At 39.2% G+C, this 12,120-nt stretch overlaps 1 pseudogene; it reads left to right on the top strand.

Moving 5' to 3' along the window:
* The first annotated feature begins 868 nt into the window (after positions 1–868).
* LOC101571319 lies at positions 869–3,568 on the top strand (annotated as a pseudogene).
* Positions 3,569–12,120: the final 8,552 nt, after the last annotated feature.

The following is a 12,120-nucleotide window of genomic DNA, read 5'->3' as shown; positions in this document are numbered from 1 at the left end:
GACTTATAGTGATCTGCCTGTTTACAGCCTCCCAAGAGCTGGGATTACTGGTGCGTGCCACCACGCCCAGTCTCAATTGCTATCTCAGTGCACCCTGGGGGTGGGGCTGGCATGACAGGCCCAGGGATCGAACCCCCAACCCCTGAGTCTGCTTGAAGATGCTTTAATCCACTGAACTGTTTGGCTGGCCCTTTGAAACACCTATTTCTTTAGTAAATTTTTTATTCATGTGGTAAATTATTTTGGTCTGCTCTTGTAATTGTTTTTCACTCTACTTTAACCACATTGGTCAATTTTTAAATTCCACTGTCTGTTTTGTTATGTCATCTTTGAGCTCATTTTGAATTTCTTTCTTTCCTCTTTAATCATGTCATACAGCCCAGTTATTTTGTGTTTGGTTTCTTCTCCTGCAGTGTCCCTTGGTTCTGGTTTGGGAGACTTGGGAGTCTTTAGAGGCATTTTGTTGTCTTTTTCATGTCTTATTTATTTTGTGTGTGTAGGCTGAGGGTCAAAGTCAGAGTTGAGACTTTGCTTTTGGTATGATGCAAAAGTGAAGATAGTTTCCAATGATGTGATTTTGGCCTTATTTGTCAAGAAATATCATCTACCACCTCACCATATTGAGTCTCATTGTGTTGGACCCAGTCACTGTGTTGTAAGGAAAGAATTTCTACTGATTATATCAGAATCCACAGCTCCAACCATGCACCAAACATAAACATTAAAACTTGTTTTGATATGCCTCCCCTTTATGTCCCTTTAAGACAATTCTGTATTGCTATTACTGGCTTGTCTGAAATGAGGAAGTAGGAAGGAAGGAAGGTGAATGTTAGTGTATAACTCGTAAAAGGAAATGGAGATAAGGGAAATGTCAGTAAGTGAAAATAGATAGCGGGTCAGACTCTATTGGCAGTATTTTATAGGTGAAGTAAAGTGTGAATGTTGAGGGGCTTGAGAGAATATTTGCGGAGCCAGGAGGAGAGATGCAGATGGAGAAGAGTGTAATTAGAGATCAAGTGAAGCTGTGAGGTTGTCAGAACCTGTTAATATATTTGTAGTTAGTTTCTTTAGATCTTCTGAGCTCAATTCTGTTAAGGATTCCCTAGACATGGTCACGAATGATACTGTTCAAGTTAAAGCATAACATGTTCTTATTCTCTTTTGTACATACGCAGGTAGCTGCCATATATATATATATATATATATATATATATATATTATGAAATCTGCAGAAAATAGAAGAAATTCAAGGGGATAGGAAAAGTGAGTAAGATAAAGAACAAAGAACAGGGGAAAAAATTTTTAAAAAGAAGAGAGTAAAATATAGGAAACACTTTAAAACTAAAAATAGTATTGACAAAGAAATAAGAACCAAAGAAAAGGAAAACAAAATTTAAGGAGAACTCAGAACAGGCAAATAAGCAAGGAAATAAACAAAAAATCCTTATTTGGCTGCTATCCCACACAGTCAGGAGTGTCCACGCAGTTCCCTTTATGCTGTTCTCGTTGGCTGTGCCCAGACAGTCCAGTGGTTTCCTCCCTGTGGGCTGCTTAACTGCCTGCCTGGAAGGGATGCGGGCTGTCAGTTTCTTGTGACCCATATCCTGGGCACAAGCCACAATTTGGGTCTGGCCAAATGCAGCCCTGTTTACCTCTCCCAAGATCCAACCATTTCAATTAATTTCAGAAAAAGAGACTATGATATATTTTGCCTAACACCCAGTTTTCTGTCAACTTCTGTCAATGACTTCCCATGCCCCTCCCTTCTCCAGGGCAAAACCATCAGCTGTCTCTGTGCTCTCCCTGCACTAAGCAACTCTTTCTGTTTCTTCTCTGTTTTCTTACTCATAGGACTTTTTGCAGGCCTTGAGTTCTGCAGAGGGCTTCCTTTGCCCACGCAGGATTGTGGGTGGTGGGGAGGATTTCGGGCAGTTTCAGCTCTTTCTGATGTTTGGGAAAATAGGAAAATGTCCACTGTTGTCCAGCTCCATTGTGTCTTTCCCCCTGCCTCATGTTTCCAGGGATGTGATTCATAGGTCCCAGCCTACAAGCTCAAATTTGTAGTGTTTAGACTCTGTTTGCCTGGGCTGGGGATTATCCCTTGTCAATGATGCCACAGAGACAATGTTCTCTGGTATTTGGAAAAAGGGGGAAAGGGGTACTTTTGTGCTTCTGGCTTTCCCCTTCTCCAGTTACAGCCTACAGATTCCCTGGGGCCCCAACTTCGGTTAACTCCCATCTTGGGATTTCTGTTCCAGGTGAGAGTGACATCCCTAGGGAGCATACACTAGGACTCTGGCCTGTGTGGCACTTTCTCCTTTTTTATGCTATTAGAATTGCTCTCAAGATGGTGTGTTGGCTAGCTAAAGGGTGTCAGGGAAGTTGTGAACCAGCTGCAGCCCACTTCCCTTTTCATCAGCCTGGGTACTTGGTTTCTAGAGTATGAGAACATTAGCCAGAGGTATGTATGAGACAGATTTGCAGAAATAAGGGACTTCTGGAATCATAGACAAAACCTTTGAGAATGCATGGTTAGAGGTTTAAAAATAGCCTCTAGGGCCACAAGTGCAAGTAGGATCAAAATACATTGCCTTATGGAATGAATGTTCTGGCCTTCTTTTCCCCATGCTCTTATTTATCACTTCGATTGGCCCTGGGATCAGTCATGTAACAGACGACCCTGACCTCCTGTCTTTTCCCTGTCCCCTACATGAATTCCTGAACAGATGTCCTTCTTCTTTCCTTTATCCTTACTTCATGGTTCTATCAATAAAAAAGCACAGAAGCTTCAGTTTGGAGCTGTTTTTATGAGACACTCATGCTAAGGAGTCTTGTTTAAGGACAGTCCCTCTAGGCCTTCTTGGAGTTTGAAGTGGACATTAACTCCAAGTAATCTCTTCCTTTGCACCATGCCATAGTTGTGAACTGTAATAAGTTAATACAGTTAGAAGCAAAAATACTGAGAGTCACTCCCTTCCATTCATTCAATTATAAGCATAGCACCACTCTGCTGGTTACCCATGTTTAAACTTAGGAGGCCCCTGCTGCCAGACCATGGAGACTGTGGCACAGTAGAGCCTGTGGTATAAAGATTGTATGGGGGAGGGTGGCAAAGGAGGCCTTGTTGAGTGACCTGGTGTCTGTGGATGATCTGATGAAGTTTGAGAAGAAATTTCAGTCTGAGCAAGCAGCAGGCTCCATGTCCAACAGCATGCAGTGTGAGTACGCCTGGTGCCTGTTGCGGAGCAAGTACAATGATGACATCCATAAGGGCATCGTGCTGCTGAAGGAGCTGCTGCCCAAAGGGAGCAAAGAGGAACAGCGGGATTATGTCTTCTACCTGGCTGTGGGCAATTACTGGCTCAAGGAATATGAAAAGGCCCTAAAGTACTTGCGCAGGCTGCTGCAGACAGAGTTCCAGAACAACCAGGCCAAGGAGCTGGAACTATTCATTGCCAAGGCTATGGAGAAAGACGGCCTGGTGGGTATAGCCATCATTGGTGGTATGGCCCTGGGCATGGTGGGACTGTTTGGACTCATCCGACTTGTATCCAAGTCCAAATCCTGAAGGAGACTGCACTTGCTCCTCCACCCAGTGCCCCCAAGGGCACTTCCCAGAGAGGAGCCAGCCATTCATCCTTGCAGGCCTTTGCCTGTTCTCCTCTGCACCCTTGCCATTGTCCTCTGGGGACTTCTACCTCTGCTTCCCTGATTCCTGTTGTGTAGCCCCAGGTCATATGGTTTGGGATGAGCATAAATAAAATTGAGCCAAACTTGGAAAAAAAATAAAAAAATAAGCTTAGGAGGTCATGATGTCTGAGGCAGCAGATTATTGACACCAGTAAGACACAGAATGGGAGGCACTAGAGTCAGAGGTGTCTGGTCCTTTAAATACTGCCAGCCTGAGTTATCAGGGGTTGTTTTTCCTCTTCCTCTTCCTGTTTCCTTTTGCCTTCTACTTACTCCTGCTGTTACAATCCCATGATCTTCAATAAATGTAACTACTTACTATGAGATGTATGCTTGACAATTCTTTCCTTGTGCATAAGAATCTGGACTATTTTGGGCCCATTCAACTGTAACAAAGTGGTGCCCCATGTGAGGAATAAGTTGGTGCAATTCAATACAGAGGTTCAACCTCCCAACGCCTAGAAAAGGAAAGAGGATGTCGAACTTCACATCCTGCTAAGGAGACAGAGGTGGCCATGGAATAACCCAGAATTCCTTCTGCAAGGTTGCAGATTAGGTTTGTTAGTCCAGAGGTCTTTAAATTGTCCAGTTGCTAAGTGAGCAGAGGCAGTTTATATGTTTTTGTTTTTTTTTTTTTGCTTTTACTTTCATTAATATGGTATAGGTCAAACTTTATCCAAAAAAGGAAAGCAATAGTCTCAGTGTCTTCTGATATCTGGATGTAAAGTTTATGAACATTAACTGATCAATTTATTGATAGTTATTTGACAATAATGTTCATGGTTTGCTGGGGAGGACAGCCTGGCGGTAGAGGATTGGGAATATGTGGGACAAAAATGGAGACAATTATTAGGTCCTGAAAAAGCTACGCATCTTCTATCATGCATGTTTTCAGGGCCATTATTTGATCCACTCCAACAAGTGAAGTCCCCCTTAAAAACCTCCTTTCTCCTCCCTCTGAAAACCCCCTTGCACCTCTGATTCCCCAAGGGACCAAGAAAGAATTAGGAAGGGGTAAGGGGCTTCAAATTATACCACATGCTAATTGGAACAGTTTTAGCAAAAGAAGACAAGGAAAATAAAATAAAAAACAAATATATAGGAAAAGAAAAGGAAACAAAAATTTTAAAGGAAGAGAGAGCTGAAGATAAAAAATTCAAGGGCTTGCAGGTTAGCTCAGTTGTTTAATGTGTTTTAATAGCAGTTTGAGTCACCCTCAGCTGGCTTGTTTAAGAAAAAAAATTAGTTCAACAATTTCTTTCTACTCTTACATGTTTTGGGTTCTTTTTGAGACTTCCATGGAAAACCCATCTATGTAGGCTTTCAGGGTAGTTCAACTTATTTAGACTACTATCAGATAAAGACTGACAGGCTTCAGGCTTGCGTAGAAATGAAAGCCTTGAAGTTTGATAACATAGGGGTAACAGTTGATCACATAAAGGTTACTTATGATTTGTTAGTACACATCTGTTTCTGTGTATAAACTTTCAGGTATATATTATATTATCCTTCGAAAGTTCTACTTAAATTGACTTACAGATAAACACTCAAGATATTATCTCAAGTGTTTGTGGTTCATACACTTAACAATGTGCTTATTTATTTATTTATTTATTTTAAGAGCAGAATCTATCTATCTATCTATGCATTTTTTTCTTAAGAATATAAAATATTTATTGGAGGGAAGAAAGCTCCTGTACGAGAGAGGGACAGAAGGGGGGCCTGAGCAGGTTGTCCCCATTGTTTGCTAATTTAAATCATTTGTTAAGAGTACAATGTCTATAAAGTTGATGACATTTCTATGCAGGTTCTTGGGAGCCCAGATAACATAAAAAATCAGTTTTATAAATGCAATATTTATTATTGTCTGTGTACCATAACTTAAGAGTTTTTCATGGTAAAAGATCACGTAGTGTTATTTGTTACGATGGGTCATATAAAGTAATTGTTTTGGGCTATTATTAAAAGGTTAAGATTTCTATGCATAAAATAATATGGTTTTCTAAAAATATTGAAATGCTTCTGATTAAACTTATAAAACTAAATTAAAAGCAAAGTTTCTATATTTTACTAAAATAAGTTTCTTGCATTCTCAGCATTAGCTTTCATTCACTAAAAAGTGAGCTGTAAGAGAGTATTCAAATATTAACTTCAGGCAGAGGCCTGGGTTTGAGCCCTGGCATGTTATGCTGGACCCGCCCCCTGGGTATGCTGAGTCGGTGATTGAGACTGGGCATGGTGGTATGCACCTGTAATTCCAGTGGTTGGGAGGCTGAAAACAGGAGAATTGCTATGAGTCTAATCTGCGTAGTGAGACCCTGTAGACCCTATACTAAATACATTAAAATAAATAAATTATTTTATAATTAATATCAACTTTAGGGCTGGCAAGATAGCTCAGTGGAGTAAATACCTGCTTAGGCAAGCATAGGGACCAGATGCAATCCCCCACACCACATACTACACCAGCCCCACCCCACGGCGCGCTGAGAGGGCCATGGTGGCCCGTGCCTATAAGTCAAACACTGCAGAAGCTGAAAACATGAGGATCACCACAAGTCCAAGCTGTGTAGTGAGACCCTGTACCAAATACATCAAATTTTTAAAAATGGATATTAACTAGAAAATTTGCTCAATAATCAGTTTGATATAGAGGAATGAAACTCCCAAACTGAACGATACCTGGGACAAGTTTGTGTTCTCTAAAACCAAAGAATGAATTTTAGAAACAATGGAGGTTAAGAGCACAATGTATTTATTGTGGGAAAAAAAGCTTTTGTCCAAGAGAAAGACAGAAGGGGACCTGAGTGGGTTGCCAAGAAATCTACCTTTTTTAGGGATTTTTATTGAGCAAAGCCACACAAGGTGAGGGAGGTCTAAGGTGGGGAAACTTGGGAACTCACTAGGTGGCCATGAGGTGGGAAAAAATTATGGTCAGCCAATAAGATTACAAGCATAATTGCTCAGGTACAATTGGTTAAATCAGGATCAAATGGGGAAGCAAGTCATGTAGCAAGCCACCACAAATACAGAACAGGGGCTTTTCCTGTAAGGGTTGGGTTAGTGACTCTTCCTGGCTCTTTCAAGGTGCCTGATACTTATTTAAAATATCAATTCCTGATGTCCATCCCTAGGGAGGTATGTGGCTGCATTTGTTTAATCTTTCGTCTTGAGGTCTGGCCCACAGTGGGAGTGCCTGTCTCTCCCACAGTTGGAAGATATTTTGTATTCCATACTGGCTCCTTGAGGGTCCAGCCCTGGCTGACTGCCTGTAATATTTCTATCTAACTCAGCAGCCTTCAACAAGTTTATGATTGTTAAACAAACAACTATTATCTTAGTTTATGACAGAAACTAAGAAACTAAATATACCTGGGCATATATCTGTATATATATCTAAAAACAAGCTGTGTTTTGAGTTTAAGCTTTAAAGTTAATTCTATAGGGGTTGAGAGTTTAACTCAGTGCCATGGTGCCAGCCTGGCAAGCATGAGGTCCTGAGGTTGATTCTGAGTAACTCCTCCCAAATAAAGTTAAGTTTTTAGTGTTTTGGGGTTTTTTTGTTTGTTTTGTTTTTGTTTTTTGCAGAACCGGAAATTGAACTCAGGCCCTTGTGCTTGCCAGGGAAGTGCTTTTTCCACTGATCCATCTCCCCGGCCCCTAAAATTAAGTTTTTGGAGTTAAGACTAAAGTTTAATATGTGCAAAGTAACTAATAGATAATCTTTACACAATATAAGTTTAGACCTTAAATATATAGAATGATCCATAGTTGGTCCTGACATTTAAAATTTGTCTACAACTATTGAGATTGATTTTTGTATTATATTTTTTGTGTGTGTGTGTGTATGTTGAACTATTTCTGCATCCCTGGGATATATCTTACTTGGTCATGATGTACAATCCTCTTGATAACTTGCTACATTCTGTCTGCCAGTTTAGTACTGAGGATTTTTGCGTCTATGTTTGTTAATAGGATTCATCTGTAGTTCTATTTTTTGGCTGGGTCCATCTCTGGTTTTACAACCAGGGAAATGCTTTCAGGAATGACTTTGGAAGTGCTTTTCCCCTTTCAATGTCTTTCTTTTTTTTAATGTATTTTTTTCTTTCAGTGTTTTGTTATGTTTTATCGGAGACAGTGCAGCAGAGAAGCAGAAATGGGGTGGGCTTTAACACTGAAGACATGAAGAGCATCAAAGGCAGGGACATGCAGAGATCCTCTGACCTGAGACAGGGAGGATGAGACTCTACGGACTTTTGCTAAGGGCAGAGTTTGAAGGAAAGGTTCAGTGACACACAAGGAGCTGATTAGAGGCTCCCTTGTGTGTGTGGGAAAGGCAAAAGAAAGTTGTATCCAAGGCTGGAGTGAAGAAAAGGGAGGATGTGGTCATTGGGAAGGTAAGCTGTTGTTTTGGGGACTCAGTCATGTTGAATCAGGGCCATGATAATTTAGCAGTTTGTGTTCAGACTAGAACCTATCATGCTTACTCTATATTAAACATTGGTCTAAGCACTTTACATGGTAAACTCATTTAATCCCTACAGCTTTATGAGAATAAGAAAACTAAAACAAAAAGAAGTGACTTATTTAAGATCCGCAGCCAGCCATTAGGGAGCTGGAAGGGGAACTCAAGAATGATGAATTGAGGATCTGTGCTTAACTGTTCCATTCTACCTTCTCACAGGTTTTGTTATTTGAGGCTATGCTGTCACAGCTAGTTAGGAGTCAAATTTGTTCCCAAGTTCTCTGAGCTTGGATTTTATCCTTTATGGAGAATTCCAAGAGAAGAGTAAGGTGATTACTCCGTGAAACCTGGAATAGGCCTGATGCTGGGATTGCACCAGGCTGTTATGTGCCAGCAGCTGCTAATTACCTGTGATGAGAGCTGGATGAATAAAAAAGATCCAAAACAGCCAAACACCAAACCTTCTCTCCCATTAAGCCAAACAAAGCACCTGGCCTTGAGGCATATTATCATGTCATTTTTCTGAATTTGCTTTCTCAATTGTGTTTTGCTAAAATTGCTATTAATGTCAGTTGCTATTCTTTATAAGGACAGCAAGGTGCAAATGCCTTGCATGATATGCCTCTGTGGATAAAGAGAATGGATTGTAAGATCCCTCTTCCATTTCTTTCTTTCAACCTTGTGTCCCAGGTCTTGGTCTTGGTCTTAACTAATTTCTCATGTTAATTATTTTAACCTTGCTCTCAATGGCCTCTTTTGTCTCTCATTGCCATAGAAATCCAGTCAGCTTCAGAAATTGTCTTTCTTATCTACTCAGGCCCTCTATTTCACTCTTCCTTTAGCTCCAAATCATCTGCTGAATTAAGTTTAGGCTCCTTGATCTTGGCTTCTGGTACTGTCTCTAATTTATTCTTCTTTTATTCTCCTTTTAGAAATAATATATTCCTCTTACTCTGGTCCAAACACCACTGAAAGGTGTGCATGTCCATCTTTTAATGTGCTTTAGTACAGGGTCTGCAGGCCTCACTACACAGATTGGACTTGTAGTGGTTCTCCTGTTTTCAGTCTCCCAAACACTGGGATTACAGGCATGCCCCACCATGCCATGTCTCATTCTCTGTCTCAGAGCACCCCAGGGGTAGGGCCAGCACTGCACACCAGGGATCAAACGTGGTCCTTGCACCTGCCTAAGCAAGCACTTTAGTCTGCTGAGCTATCTGGTCAGCCCACCCCTTTCAATTTCAATGAAAAGAGTTTAAATAGTGGTGTGTTATGGTTTGAGCCTTGATGACCACTCAAGGCCTGAAAGAGTCACAGGGCATTTTTAGGTGGTTGAATCTAGAGTGTGTGATACTGGTATTAAGGGTATATGGCTACTAAATCAGTCTACTGATTGGTTTGGCATTGCCCTGTTCCTGGCAGTCTGGATAAGATAAAAGGTACAGAAAATGATGCTAAACTCTCTTGTTTCTTTTACTGTTTTCTGCCACCATAAATGGTTGCCCCTCTGCCATATGATGCCCTGCCTTGGAACCCATGGATTATGAATTGAAAGCAGTAAAAATTATGAGCTAAAAAAATCTTTCCTCCCTTAATTTGTGGATGTTGGGTATTTTGTCTCAGCAACAGGAGAAAAGAAAGATATGGCATTACATCTTCTCTAACATTCCTGTAGTATGCAATAGTGAATCTATCAGGACCTGGCTTTGTCTTTGTTGGTAGTTTTTAATTATTTATTCAATATAATTGACATATTGGCTCATTTAGAATTTCTATATCTTCTTAATTTAGCATTGGGAATTAGTATGTATATAGGAATATGTCCATTTTTTGACTTTTCTATCTTATTAGAATAAAGGTTCTCAAAATAGGTACTGGTGATCCCATGGATTTCTGTGAAGTCCATTATTATCTCACCCTTTTCCTTAATTCCATGGACTTGAGTCTTTTCTTTCCTTTTTTGTTCAATAAGGTTAGCTAGGAGTTTGTCAATTTTATTTAATTTTTCAAAGAACTAATTCTTTGGTGCATTGATTCTTTATATTGTTTTCTTAGTCTCCATTGCATTAATTTCTGCACTGCTCTTTATAATTTTCTCCCTTGCACAAGCTTCAAGCTTGACTTGCTCTGTGTTTTGCTTTGTTTTATTTTTGCTGATTTTCTAGAAGCTGTGGTTCAATATTATGCCCTTTGTTTGAACACTCTATTTGATGTGGGAATTCACTGCTATAAATTTGCTTTATAGTACTTCTATCACTGTATTTCATAAGTTCTGGTGTGTGATATTGACATTATTCTTTAATTGTAGAAACTGTCTAACTTCTTTAATTTCATCTGACCCATTGGTTGTTCAGGAGGGTGTTATTTAATTTCTATACGTTTATGGTAGTTTTTGTTGTTTCCTTTGCCATTGATTTCTAATTTTATTGTACTATGATCTCATAATATGCAGGATATAATTTCAATTCTTTTGCATTTACTTAAGTATGTTCTATGAGCTAGCATGTGGTCAATTTTGAAGAAAAATTATGTGCAGCTGAGAATATGTATTCTTTTGTTGTCAGTGGAACTCTGTGTAAGACACCTGCTAAATACATTTGTTCAAAGATTTGATTCAGCTCTGATATTTCTTTGTTGATTGTTTTGTTTAGTTGACCTATTTATTTGTGGCAGTGGGGTATTGAGGTCCTCCATTACAACTGTATTGATGCTAAAGGCTAGGGATATAGCTCAGTGGTATAAGCACCTGCCTGTAAAGTGCAAGGTCACAAGTTCGATACCTGGTCCTGCAAAACAAACCAAAAAAACCCTCAAATATACAATTACAATTGTATTGATGCTTATCTGTTTTTTCATATTGATTAATGTTTGTTTTATATAATTGAGTGTGTTAACATTTGATGCATATACATTTATGATAGCTCTTCCTCTTGTATTGTTCCGTCAAGAAGCACGTAGTGATCTTCTTTGTCTCTTCTGGTCATTCTTACTAAACTTTAAATTCACTTTGTTTGCAAATAAAAAAGCTACTTCTGCTTTTCTTCAGGTTCCTGTCAGATGGAATATTGTTTTCCATTTTTTTACTTTGAGTCTATAAATTTCTGTTTGAGTTCACTATGTTTCTTGTGGGCAGCATACTGTTGGATGTTGTTTCTTGATCCATCCTTCCAGTCTCTTTCTTTTCATTGGTAAACTGAGACCTTTTACATTGGTGATTATAACTGCTATGTATTCATTTATCCTCGTGATGTTATTTTCCTGTTGTTGTTTCCCTTTCTTTCCTTTCTGCTTAATTTCTTGAGTTTCCTAGTTGCTTCATGAAAATTCTGTCTTCATTGCCTTTTTCTAGACTATCCTTCAGAACTTTTTGGAGCACTGGTTTGGCAGTCATGAATTTCTTCAGGTGTTGTTTATCATGAAAGTATCTTATTTCTCCATGAATTTTTAAAGATAATTTGGCAGGGCACATCAATCTGGTTTGAGGTTATTTTATTTTAGGGCTTGACTGTCTTCACTCTAAGCTGTCCTTGACATAAGGGTTTGTGTTGAGAAGCTTGCTGTGATTCTCATGGGTAATTTTATAGGTAATTTGATTCTATTCTTGAACAACCTTTAATATTTTACCATATCGAATTTCTGGAATTTTGACTATTATATACCTTGTAGCTTTGCTCTAATCATGATAATTTGACTTCTCTATGTTTCACTTACTTGTATATCAAGTTATTTTGCCATGCTTGGGAAATTTTCTGCTGTTACTTCTGTGAACCGGTTTTTCTTTCATTCTCTTTTTTTTCTTTTCTTTCTTTCTTTTTTTTTCAAAGTTTTATTGACAAACAGATAGCAATGAGACAGTTTCAAATCAAATCGGAAGGACAGTTTCAACAAATAATACACTGCATATATTCTTCTTAGTGGTTAATTGCTGTACAAGATGCGAACTTGTGATCCTATTTACAAACACC

This window comes from Octodon degus, unplaced genomic scaffold, assembly GCF_000260255.1.
Source record: "Octodon degus isolate 3935 unplaced genomic scaffold, OctDeg1.0 scaffold00201, whole genome shotgun sequence".
Taxonomy (NCBI): Eukaryota; Metazoa; Chordata; class Mammalia; order Rodentia; family Octodontidae; genus Octodon; species Octodon degus.
The sequence above is the reverse complement of the archived record's forward strand: the minus strand, read 5'-3'. Positions and strand labels throughout refer to the sequence as shown.